The sequence below is a fragment of the Cucumis melo genome, chromosome 9 (assembly GCF_025177605.1).
Source record: "Cucumis melo cultivar AY chromosome 9, USDA_Cmelo_AY_1.0, whole genome shotgun sequence".
NCBI lineage: Eukaryota > Viridiplantae > Streptophyta > Magnoliopsida > Cucurbitales > Cucurbitaceae > Cucumis > Cucumis melo.
In genome coordinates, this window is record NC_066865.1 from 13,056,332 (window position 1) to 13,070,024 (window position 13,693).

Here is a 13,693-nt window from a genome sequence, read left to right on the forward strand (position 1 = left end):
GAGCAAGTTATAAGTTTTAGAAGTTTGTTTTACATTGCTCTATACTCGAGATATCTAGAGATGAGTTTAATTCCTATAAGAGATAGTTACTTGTGCATATAGTTAATTTCCATTGTTGGTTTTAAGTTTACTCGATGATAACGATATCGTCAGAGTGTTGGACGTGCCCCACTATGATAAAAACGTTACGAGTATTGGACATGTCCTACTACAATGTAGCCATATGGGTATTAGAGTAATGAGAAAGTCTACAAGTATCTATAAATATTTCTTGATTTCTATTAATTTTCATGTAACGCTATCGGAGTTAATTATCTTAGTTTTGTTTAATTAGATTTAATTTATTGGACGTTATTTTGAATTCATTTAATGAGAATTATTTAATTTTATGGAAATTGAAATTAATTAAATATTTTTTGGATGAATATTTAATTAACAAGAGGTTTTGGCTTGCGATGTTGGAATTGAATTAAATTAAATAATTATAGATGTTTTTAATTAAATTGTAGAGGGAAAATTTTGTTGAAGATTTGATAATTATATGTATATGTAGAAATATATATATAATTATGATAGGAAAGGAAAAGATAATTATATTTAGGAAAAGATAATTATATTTGTTGAAATATAATTATTTAAGTAAAAGATAATATGTATTTTAGAGAAAGGATATTTATTAAGAGAGAAAAAGGAAAATATTTATATTTTGGGAAAATATCATTTTTTGTAAAAGGTTAATTATTTTGGAGAAAGATAAATAATAATTAATTATTGTGGAAGGTAATTAATTATTTTGGAGAAAGATAAATAATAATTAATTATTGTGGAAGATAATTAATTATTTTGGAGAAAGATAAATAATAACTCATTATTGTGAAATATAATTAATTCTTTTGGAGAAAGATAAATATTGATTTTGGAAAAAAATTAATATGATTGGGTAAATAAGGAAAGAGAATAAATTGAATTTATTTAAAAGAAAAATTGATAATTATATATTGAAATATAATTATTGGGAAATGGAATGTAACATCCCATCTTTAAGGAGTTTTTATCAATTATGTTGAATTATTTGGGTCTTATATTAAATATTGGAGCTAAAATTTAATTGTTCGGTCAAGATAATTTATGTTATAATTTATGAGTGATTTATTGGAAAAGATTTTGTTGATTAAAAGATCTGAGGATTTAAGTTAATTTGAGATTTTGGAGAAAAAAGTTGGTTTTGGTGGAATTGGATTTAATTGAGTATATATATATATATATATATTATATATATATATATATATATATATATATATATTTAATTAATAATTTAGATTTTTGTGGAATATGGTATTAATTATTTGGTTTTGTATAAATAATTAATATGAAAAAGTAAAGTTAATTATACGACGGAATATAATTATAATTATTTGGAAAATAAGATAATCCATGAGATGGTTGATTTAATTGAACGAGAAAATATATATTTATTTAGAAGAGAGAATGATGGTTTAAATAAATATATATGTTTATATTTTGGTGAGAGAATATAATAATAATATTATTATTAATGATTATAAATGCCTAAGATTTTTTGCATTTAAGAAATTTATTGATAAAAGATAATGAGAATAAAAATATATGTATATTTTGGTATTATATATATATATCCTAAAAAGAGGAGGAAATAATAATAATAAATATTATTGTTATTATTTGGTTTATAAACATCATTGGAATGCTTAAGTTGGAAAAAAAAAAGTTTTTAATCTTCTTCACTAAGATAATCCTCCACCGTTGTTGCCTCACTAATTTTAGTTATGATTGGTTTCTTTGGCAAAACTTGAAGGTTTGAAGTGACAAATTTTTCCATCAGGGATAAGAGAATTTTTCAACCTCTATTTGAGTAACCTTGGTAAGCTAAGAAAATTAAATTAATAATTTGTTAATTTAATTTTGGATCTAATTGGTGTTAATGTTGATGACTGATTTACATTGATGATGATGCATAGTATATTAATCACATGATTAAGGACGTTAAGATTAATATTTATGTCATGTTTATGATGTTTATGATATGTTACATGCTATGAATGAGCGTTCTGTTAACTTTGTTTATTAGAGTTGTACTCATATGGGTGTCCCTCGGGATCACCACCTTTTTATGACAATGTGGTCCGACGAGATCACCAGTCTCATGAGATGTTATGTATATATAAGTATTATGCATGCTTTCCTAGTGTAAATGAGTGATCCAACGGAGTCACTTACAGCCTGATTGTCCTAGGTGTTCTTTCGAGTTCACCAAAGACCAGTTTTTGTCCTAGGTGTTCCTTTGGATTCACCAAAGGCCAGCTGTGTTTCTACGAGATCACTAGATTACGTGTATTCGGAAACGTGCCAATTTAAGGGTACTTCCTTACGGGACTCTAATGGGAAGTTAACAGTCACCTAGTGGGACTAGTAGTGGGTCCCTTACTAAGTATATGTTTATATTCACTCTTTATATGTTTAATATTTCAGGCAAAGGTAATGATAGAGGAAAGTTGGCGAGCGATAGAGAAGGATCCATGACATGCCATATGGGGACTTAGTTTTGCTTCCACGTCTATATATCAATGTTTCAGTATTTTGTTTTAATAAAAATTTAGTCCTCCTCTTTTTAAGAAATTGTCAAAATTGTTATTGATCTTTAAAGTAATAGTTTTCCTCTTTTCAAGAAAGTGTCTCTTGTTATTGTTTATTTTTAGTAATGACCTCAACTTAGTATAAAAAGTTGGGTCGTTACATTTCAAGCATATGCTTTATTTCAAAATAGTCACTCATTGGTCTTTGACTCGTTATTTTAAAATGTTTTCTACTTTCCAGTTAGAGATCTTGATTCTTAAGCCTGGCCTACTATTGCCAGTCTTCCATCCAATTTTTAGGTTTCCTTTGTTATCATGTATCTTAATAATGCATCCAAGGGTATGTTGAGATGTTGTTTTGAGGGAGTGGACATGTATATGTCTTTTGTTTACTATACTTTGATTAGGAGTTTGTTATGGGTTGTATAGTTATGTTTAGAATGTTTATATAAGTATTATGCATGTTTTCCTAGTGTAATTCCAAGTTAAGAGTTAGTATAGTACAGTAAGTTATTGGTGAGTGTGGGTGATCAGTAGAGCGATACTCGCTGACAGCTTGATTTCTGTAATTTGCTTTTCAAAATTAACTCGTGGATATATCAAGATGCATTCTAAATATTCGACTTAAGTAGGTGGTTAGACTAGGGCTTTGCGATAAAAGGGGCATATTCTGCCTATGCATTACTCATTTCATAATATTTAACATTTAGCACAAGTTTTCCTCTCTTGTCCAAGTGTATGCGAAGAGAGAGTTTTTCTGGTAAGGTCAGGGTTGAACTCAGGGAATTGGTGCTCTAAATGGATTTATCGCGCGTTACTCCTACGCGCTATCTATACAATATAAGATTATGAATAATATATCTAAGTATTTACATTATTGTGTGATGGAGTTAGCAAGATGAACATGACGATGAAATGTGGTGAAGTATGAACTTAGGTATTACGCATGGTGATGCAGGAATATTTAACTAATTAAATGCTATGCGAGGGAGATTAATATGTTGAGGCGAGCAACCTCTCGATGCTTTCACATACTTGCTAGCCTTTCAGGACCTAGATATTTAAAGTTAAACGATGATTTGTATCTAACCTGTTTGACTGAATTACAAGCAACTCATCCAATATTAAGGCGAGCAACCTTCTCATGCCTTCACCACACACACTCGCATTTTTTTATACATATGCTAAAGATAAGTGCGGCAACAAGATTACATTGCTACAATGTTCTCGCCATCTATTTAGCTAAATACAGGTCATCACGCATCAAGTGATAACAGTCAATGTTTTGTCTTTTCTCTCGAATAAGACAATGCATTTATGACCACATTTAACTGAACAAGATAAATAACGTAGACATCTAGATTCTCTCTCTCTCGACTCTCATCTAAGACAAAGGAAATGATGGAAGAATGACCTTGCTCTCTGTTGGTAAATTTTCGCACACTTTAGAATGAAGAAGACGTTGCTATTCATAGGCAAGTTGTGATATGATATAGAACATTTTGGGCTTCATTTAATTCTCTGATAAAGTTGTTTAAAAAATGTCGCAAATGTCCTTTTCATCCTTTTTGACAGTCACGCTAACCACTTTTTTCTGCTAGTGCTTTAAAATGTATAGCTTTGCTCTACGTTTCGCTTTGTTGCTCTACGTGTGTCTAGGCTTAATGTGATTGTAGCTTTGGATGAAATGTTGGATTGAAGGACTAAAGCCAATAGGCTAATTTGCTTGGATCTGCCTTTGTTAATGATGGTCGATCGATGGAGGCAAAGATAAGGCAGGACGACAACTAGAATGAGACAAAATCCTAGATTTTTGATACCATGTGAATTTTCTATATAATTATATTAAACAAATTAGAGTACATAATTAACCTTTTACGATACTGAATATATAGACGAAATTTTAAATAAAAAAATCTACATAAAAAGGAAAATATAAACAGGGAAAATTCTAATGTGAGGCCCTGATCATGTTCTACTTTACGTGGTAAGATTTTATATCGCAAAAATGGCTTGTGTGATGAGACTGCTATGTACGAGAAGTAACTATTATGTGTTTTGAGCTTACTTCACCGAGAAGTAGTGACATCATCCTCGTATAAGAAGATCGGCGATTGATTTGACTTTGCCACCCAATCCAAATTCAGGATAAGGAAATGGCAGTGACACATGGCGTTCTAGCATTGACTGATTTGCACCGTTGGATAAAAGTAATCATTTATGCATGAAAAGTGTCACCGAAGAGGCTTATAAATAGATGAAGTCTAGTCATTTTGAAGCTACTTTTACCATGTGTTAAGTTAAGAAAGAATTAAGAGAATTTCCAAGATTTCCAAAAGCTTGAATCTGACAAGAAGTTGCAAGGAAGCTCTTGGCTTAAGAGCTAGGCAAAGAAGCTAGCTGATCATTTATCGTGAGTGGTTCTTCTTAAAATGTTTTTAAAAAATAAAAGGATTTCTGATGTGTTTAAATCCTTAAACGTATTTCCATTGAAACCTTATGATTTATAAATGAATGAGATTTCACATGAACTAAAATGATGAAATAAGATGACCTTATGTACCCTATGCGATGAAATGTGATTTCCTCACACTTGTTGTGTGTTCTGGTGTGGGATGTCTTATCCTTGCTGTGTGATCTGAGATATGATCCTCTATTTTTGTTATGTGATCTGGCATGAGATGTCTTTTGCTTGTAGTGTGAATTGACATTGGAAGACGTGTTATGCGTGATGAAATTGATGGAAACTTGCTAAATGCGTTGAGATTACTCCGCATAGCTACAACTTAGCAAAATAGTGTAGTAAATGCCTAAGATGAGGAAAATGTACAAAGATGTAATTAATATGTAGAATGATTATGCGTTATGGTGATGTGATAAATTATGTAGAATGAGGTTATATGTGTTACGAGCCTTGATACATGATTTAAAAAGGAAAATGATTTCCATGTGATTTAGAAATAATGTTTTGATGATGAGATTTGATGAATTATATTAATCACCTAACACATTGAATTAATTTGTTTATACTCAAATGTTTCAATATTGGAATGATTTACAACGCATTATGGCAACTTGTTATCAAAGGTGTTGATAAAAGACCCCACTCACTAGACATTTTCATATAACATTTCAAATGTTTTTTTTAAATCCCCCCCTCCCCCCAGGTAGCGAATGACATCCAACATTGTACTTGCATCTTTGATCGCCTATTGTGTCATATGTGAAACACATCTTTTTGATAGTGGCCACTGTCATCTCACATAGCATGTAGAAGCTAGGTGAGAAGAGTCAAACATTGTTTTTAGTTTGTATTTAGTTTCTTTGAAAGGAATCTTGCACTAAGGGTCAAATGTACTATGTTGCTAAACATCCATGAAGTCTTGTTATTTCAATTGAGTCCTCATTTTGTATTTAAGTTTGTTGGTTGTGTTTATTTTGCTTACTAGGCATTCGACGTGATATCTTGCAGCGAGACTCGTGTAGAATGTTTAGGCGCTGATATCTCCACTTGGTCAAATAAAGTGATGTTTGGGTGAAGTGAGGCACTAATTTATTAGCAATAAATCTTAATTTTCTTTGCAACTCTTCTTAACTTCAAATCTCAACCTTTTGACAAATCAGTGAAAAATACTATCAAACAACGTTAAATCTAATAAAAACATATAAAAACTATTCCAAACACATGATAAATAACATAGGTGCATTTTACTTTTTCAATGCAAAATGTTCTCCCCCAATTTGTTGATTTAATTTGGGTGATAATCCTTTTAGATATCATGAATTTTTCATTTTTGGTTAGAAATAAAAATATGGCTAAAATACAATTTTAGTCTTTTAAACTTGAAAGTTTGTATTTATCGTTGATCTTTCTGTTTCTAAAGATATCCATTTTTTGCCTTTAAGCTTTCACAATTATAAATGTAGTCTATGAACTAAGTGTCTTTTGAATTTTTTTGAATTGCTTAAAAATTTAGAGTTCAGGGCTCATTTAGACATTAAATTCTAATTTATATTGAGTTGACGACCAATCGATCTTTACAAAATTCAAATTTCTAAACAACATGTTAGATATAAATAAAAAAAACCATAAATTTATTAGATACAAAATTGAAAATTTAAAGATCTATAATAGATAATTATAAAAGTTTGAACGTTAAACAATTACAAATATCAAAACATCGATATTAAACGTGTAATTTAATTAAAATAAATTTTGTTTTAAACTTTTGAAAACTAAAAGTGATACCCAAATCTAGCTAATTATATAAACCATAAATGTACTATATTTTTTCTTCTTTCCTTACTTTTAGTCCTTTAAAGGCACTGCTAGGAATAATTGAAAATTGTGAGTTTTTTCTATATAAAAAATTCATTTAATATCATATGGCCTACAACAAACATCACAATTTATTAGATAATAATTGCCTTGAGATTTACATCATGGCATTATGGAATCATTTATTCTTCCAAACAATAAGCAAAGAAAGGTATGATAAGTGAGGGTGAAAAATGGGCATTGAGCCATAAAGAAAAGGATTATTCCTTTTGAAAAAGAAAAGGAAAAAAATGCATGATGAGTGAGGGTGAAAATTAGAGAAACACAATGGAGCCACAAAGAAAAGTATAATTCCTTTTGATAAAATTTATTTAAAAATAAAAAGGTAGTTTAGAAAATGTCTCAACATTAAGGGTAATCTAGCCACATGATTTGACAACTAATGATTAATTAATGAACATCCCTCAAACAATTATACATATATTAATTTTGTAACATTAAACAAAGATGCAAGCAAGTCAATTTTTTTACATGCCAATAACATTTGAAAAGGTTTAATTAGACCACAAACAATCAAAGCAAATATCCAAATCAAGTCAACTTGGTGTTAGTGTGTGCCCAAGGTCGTCTCAGAGTGATTAGATAAGAGTATAAGGATAACATTCCTAATAGATATGATCTTGAGGATGAAGTTAAAAACAAAATAATTATGTTTGAAATTAATAATATAAGTTATAAGAAATTAAGAGAACTTATTCGTAAACCTGACAAAATCTTACCAAAAATTTTCATATATCAACAAGAACGTGATTCTCTGCATTTTCATTGTATTGTAAAACAAAATATATAGAAATAAAAGATCACAAATTCGAATATAATATAAATAATAGATTTTTTAATATTTATTTGAAAATAAAAAATATGTATTTCTTAATTTAAAGGACTTATTCTAATTTTTTTATAAAACATTCACATTTTTATTGATGTTAATTAAAAAAAAAACAATTAAGAGTTTGACATTTTTTTTTGGATTTTCTTCCGTAGATAATGTCAAACTATTTATATATATATATATATATATATATATATATATATATATATATAAACTTAGACTTCTATTAGTTTGTGCTATTTATAGACTTCTATACGATTCTATCACTAGTAGACGTTAATAGATTTATATCTACATTCATTAATGATAGACTTTATTTACATAAATTAGTGATAGATTTTTATCAATTTTTATTAGTGATAGACTTCTACCTACTTCTATCATTGATAGAATTATTATTGACAGAGGTCGATCATAGACTTGTACGTAATTTGTATAGAAAGGTTATAAAAGATGTTTATTAGAAGAAAAATAATAAAGAAAAAAGGGAAAGGAGATAAAAAGAAATGGAAAATTAATGGAGAGTTGGTGGAGAAGAGGAAATGGACAATTGAATGTAGCCAAGGAGCGGAGCGGAGCACAGCACAGCACAGCTTTGGACCATTGGTGTATCATTCATTGGGGTAGTGAAGCGTGCACCAAAATGGGGCGCACTCTGGGCCCCGGCCCCACCTTCACATGCCCATGCTGCTCCATGCGATGTCGTTTCACTCTAAATTCTTATTAAATACCTCAACCCACATCACCTTTTTTCTTTTTCTTCTCTCTTTTTTTCTTTTTCTTCTTCAGCTAATCTTGAAATAATAAATAAAATATAATATCTTTTTCTCACGTGATCTCACATGCTGTCTGCGCTTCTTATTGTCACAAAATGTATAAGCATCACCTTTTGCATCATTTCCATTTCTTTCTAATTAACTCTACTTTTATTTCTTTATTGTCATCTTTTATATTACTTAAACTGGCAGCTAAATGATTGAAGTGAATAATTATCTCTGTTGAGGTGGAAGCATCAGCTAAACGTATAAGCATCACCTTCACTACCACGTTATAAAATCGACTCTTTCTTTGTTCGATCTTTCTAATAACTTCACTTACTACGACTAATTTCAACAACCACTTCAAAATGACCAATTCTAACTACTATTTTGGTGACCACCTCTAGTGAAGACTATCTTTGACATCCAATTCTGTTCACTAGCTTCGACAACTATCTTTGACGACATTACTACCTATGAGATCAAAATATGACGATCATTTCCACAACCAACACTGATGGTCTCCTCTGACAATCACTCTAATAGCCAAGTTCAACTAAAGAAACCTCTAACACCCAATTTTGACGAAGACCAACTTTGGCAACCAACTTCGAAAATCACCTTCATAGACCACCTATGCGAGACCAACTTTAAATGACCAATTTCAGGGAAACCACCTTTGACCCCTCATTTTAGTGATGAGCGCATTTTGTGACTTGCTTAGATAATTGTCTTCGACGACCAACTTCTATGATCACCACTGACGACCAATTCATATTCTTTAATTAATAGCCTTCTTTTTATAGGAAATTTGATATTAGTTTAAACACTTTGAGTATAAAAAATTAAACAAATCTGTGTACAAAAGAAATAGTTAAGTGTGAGTGCAATTAAAGTCTCACATCGATTAAATAAAAAAATGATAATGAGCTTATAAAGGAAAACAATTGTCACCAATGATAAGAGGTCTTTTTGAGGAGAAACCAAAAGAAAAATTTTCCTTTCTTTTCTATCGTATATTTTCTTTCATTAGTTTTAGTTTAATTGATAGAAAAAATAAATAAATTAAATAAATCCACAAACTTATAAAGCCTAATCGTGAAGAAGAAGAAGAAGTTTACTTTTTCTATTTTTCCTACGATAGAAATGGTAGACTTTTTTTTTTTCCAACAAGCACAATCGAAGCATTAGATTCGTGGCTTCTTGAACCACTAGCTATGCTACGTGGTTGTAGCATTATCTAACCTTCCACATTAGAAAATAATTCTTGAAACAGGATGCAGTATTGTAAATAGTGTGGGTTATTGTTTTGCAGGAATGAGAAGTATATATGTGAAGCTTTATGAGTTCAATAAAATTTGATGAGGAGAAATGTGATGGAAGGATCAATTTCATCTAGTGGTAAGTGAGTCAATGATGTATTGATACAAGCTAAGTTACATAAGGCCTTGAAGGAAAGACTAAAAAGTGGCACTTCAGAAGAGTTAAGCAGTTATGGTGGTTCAAAAGAGTTTAATTACTAGCAATTACAATAAAAGTTCTAAGAAATTCAACATGAGCGATGAAGATCAAAAGGAAATTGATTTGAGAGCTAAAAGTGTAATCAAGGTAAATTTGGCTAAAAGTGTTATTGATATGTATAATAAATTTCGTTAGCAAAAGAGTTTTAAAAAAAAGTTTGAAGCAATGTATCAAGCAAATAACATCTCAAATTGATTATACTTGAAGGAGTAGTTTAACATTTTGCGAATTGTGAAAGGTAAAAAAAGCTCAAATCATATGAATTTTCTCAATGGCATCATTTATGAGTTGGAGGTGATAGAAAATAAAGATAAGGTATGCATACTCATATGGTCAAATTGGTGTTAAACGATTGTTTAGTATTTATTAACTTCTTTGCACGATTGTTTAGTATTCTCTTATTACATCTAAATACTCAATTATATTTTCTTCTTTTCCAGATGAGAATGTCTATTCCTATTGTTATTTTTTATGGAGGCCAATGGAATGGTTGCAATGTTTATGAGAATTACTCAGTGTCTGCAAATTTGGTAGATATGCGAGTCAACTTTAATTTTTTGGGTGCTTTGACATGTGAACAACTTGAATTGTATGAATCAGTAGAATTATTTGTTTTACTTGATTTTGGTAAAAGTAATGTTCAAATTGTGGTGTCGATAAAGAAGGACAATGATGTTGCTTGGTATTTAGCTTTTGCTAAAGATGCAACTAGTGTCTTCATTAGTTGCCCATGTAAGTGTTAATTGTTTGGGAACGTCTTCTTCATCTAGTAGTGTACGGGAGAATGTTGATATGTCACTGAATATATGTTTTTCTTCTTCTGTTTTAAATGATGAAGTTATAAGAGATATCTCTTATTATTCTGATTTGAAGGAAAAAAGTTTTTTTTGAAAGTAAAGAAGTGCTTTTAAAGTGTTTTTGCATAATAGCAGTGAAGAACAATTTTCAATTTAGAAACTACAATATCAAATTTAAGGTCTCTTGAATTTAGATGTCTGCAAGAAGGCTGCAAATGGTATGTAAGGGCATCTCATTATAAGAAGAGTGATTTGTGGATGCTACGAAAATACACTTCTGACCATGATTGTTCATTGACTACTGCCCAAAGTTCTCACATGCAAGCTTCTTCAACAATAATTGACAATTGTTTGATAGATGATTTTAGATTTATGTCTACTGATCGTTCCATTCCTAAAGATATTGTGCATAAGGCTCGTACAAATCTTGGAGTTAATATAAGTTACCAGAAAGCTTGGAAGGCAAAAGAACATATGGTAAAAATATTACATGGTGACATAGTTGAATCGTATGCATTGATTTCAAGATTTTTTGATAAATTGATTGAATCTAACCCATGTATGATCAGTTTATTATATCAGATTTAATTTGATTTGCAGATAGATATGGATACTAATATCACAGTCTATCTAGATAGACCAATATTGGCATTTTTCATTCTTTATGTTTTTTTTTTGTTTGTACTGATAGAAATGTGTTTTTAACTATTATAGGTACATGGCTGCTTTAGAAATGGATGATAGTGGTCACTTCAAGTTTTGCTTTATGGCTTTTGGTGAATCAATTGAGAGGTGGAAATACTGTAGATCTATTATTTCTGTTGATGAGACATTTTTGAAGTGTAAGTTTGGTGATATCCTATTAACAGCCTTATCACAATATGGTAACAATCAAATCTTCCCTCTTGCTTTTTCAATTGTAGATTCTGAAAATGATGCATCGTGGACATGGTTTTTTGAGAAGATACGAAGTAGTTTTTCAGAGCGGGCTAATTTAGTCATTGTTTCTGATAGACATCTTTAGTATCCCCAAAGAAATTTTAAAAGTGTTTCCTGATGTTGAGTATTGTGTGTAGACAAAACATCTTTTAAGTAACTTGAAACTCAATTTTAAGGATCCACTACTTGATAAGTATTTCTTTAGCTGTGCTTATGCCTATACTGTTGAAGAATTTGAGTACCATGAGATACATGGAGTCTATTTGTTCAAATATTAGAGATTATCTTATTAGTGTTGGTTTTGAAAAGTGGTCTCAGGCATATTCACGTAGACGAAGGCATAGAATGATGACATCGAATTGTGCAGAAAGTGTAAATTTAGTGTTTAAAGATCTTAGAGAACTACCTGTGGCAATGATGCTTTGTTCAATTAGGGATGTATTGCAAAAATAGTTTTATAAACGAAGTAAAGCTACTTCTACAATGAAGAATCATTTGACTTCTTCGGTTGAGAACATTCTGCGTTTAGAACATGAAAAGTCGAGAAGATTATTGGTAAGATTTTCTTTATCTCGAACAGTTAGAGATAGATTGCTATCTTTGTCTATCCAATAGATAAAGATAGCAATTTATCTGTTCCTGTCTCAGATAGGCACTGATAGATTGATATCTATATATATTTGATGTATACAGAGATTGAAATCTATTTCTTCTTATTTTATTAATTGTCCTTATTTGTGTTATATATTAGGTTGATCTAATAAGTATAACTGAATACCAAGTAACGGATGGAAATCAACAGTTTATTGTAAAGCTAAACGTGGGATGTTGTAGTTGCTGAGTATGGGATGTTGAAGAAATTCCTTGTGCACATGCTCTTGTTGTTCTACGAATGCTTAATTTAGATACCTATTCTTATGTATCTGAGTTTTATTATAGAGAAACACTAACAGCAACATACAATGGTTGTATTCAATCTATTGGATCTCATTTTGATTGAAGAGTTGTAGATTCTGTCATTAAAATATTACCTCCAGTCTTTAAACGCCAGGCCTGGAAGACCAAGAAAACAAAGAATTCCATATGTTGGTGAATTTAGTAGTTCAACAAGATGTTCCAATTGTAATCGTAAAGGACATAATAGTAGAACTTGTAAGCAAGGCAAGGTTTGAACAATTAATGAAAATGCATACTCTCTTTCTTTGATTATTATGTATACACGTTTGATATTAAATTTGATAGAAAGTTGATATCGTTTAGACATTAGATATATAAACGATCGCTTAATATTTTGTATGTGTATTAAGAAGATCGTTTAGACTTTATAAACGATTGCTTAAAGATATATGCACGATCTTTTACATTAGTGTGATACATATAAACGATCACTTACTATTCTTCACATGTACGTTTATGAAATCACTTAATATTATTTTAGTCATATTAAACGATCGTGAAACAAGTTGTATATTAAACAAATTAAAACATGTGTCAATACGTGTGTTTTTGGTGTTCCTAAATGAATAAGCCAGTTGTTATTTTCATCTTCTTCATCTATCTGCAAGCGCATAAAGTAAGAATGTTCAGAGACATCATGAAGAAAACACATCCAGAGAGATAAATTATATTTGTCTATACAATTTATTTTTATTGTTTGGAAAAGAGTTAAACCTGCGACAATATTTGTGTTTTGGGTGTTTCTAAATCTGTAGTTGCTATTGTTTCCAAACTACTCTGTCTTTCCAAAACAGCAGTTTCTTGTAAAGAAAAAGAAACAACATGATCCTGTTTTATTTTATTTGGAAATTGAGGAACATTAAACAAAACAAAGGAGTGGAAAATGAATAAGGCACTAACCGTAGGACAATTTGTTGTTACATACTTCACCATTATAT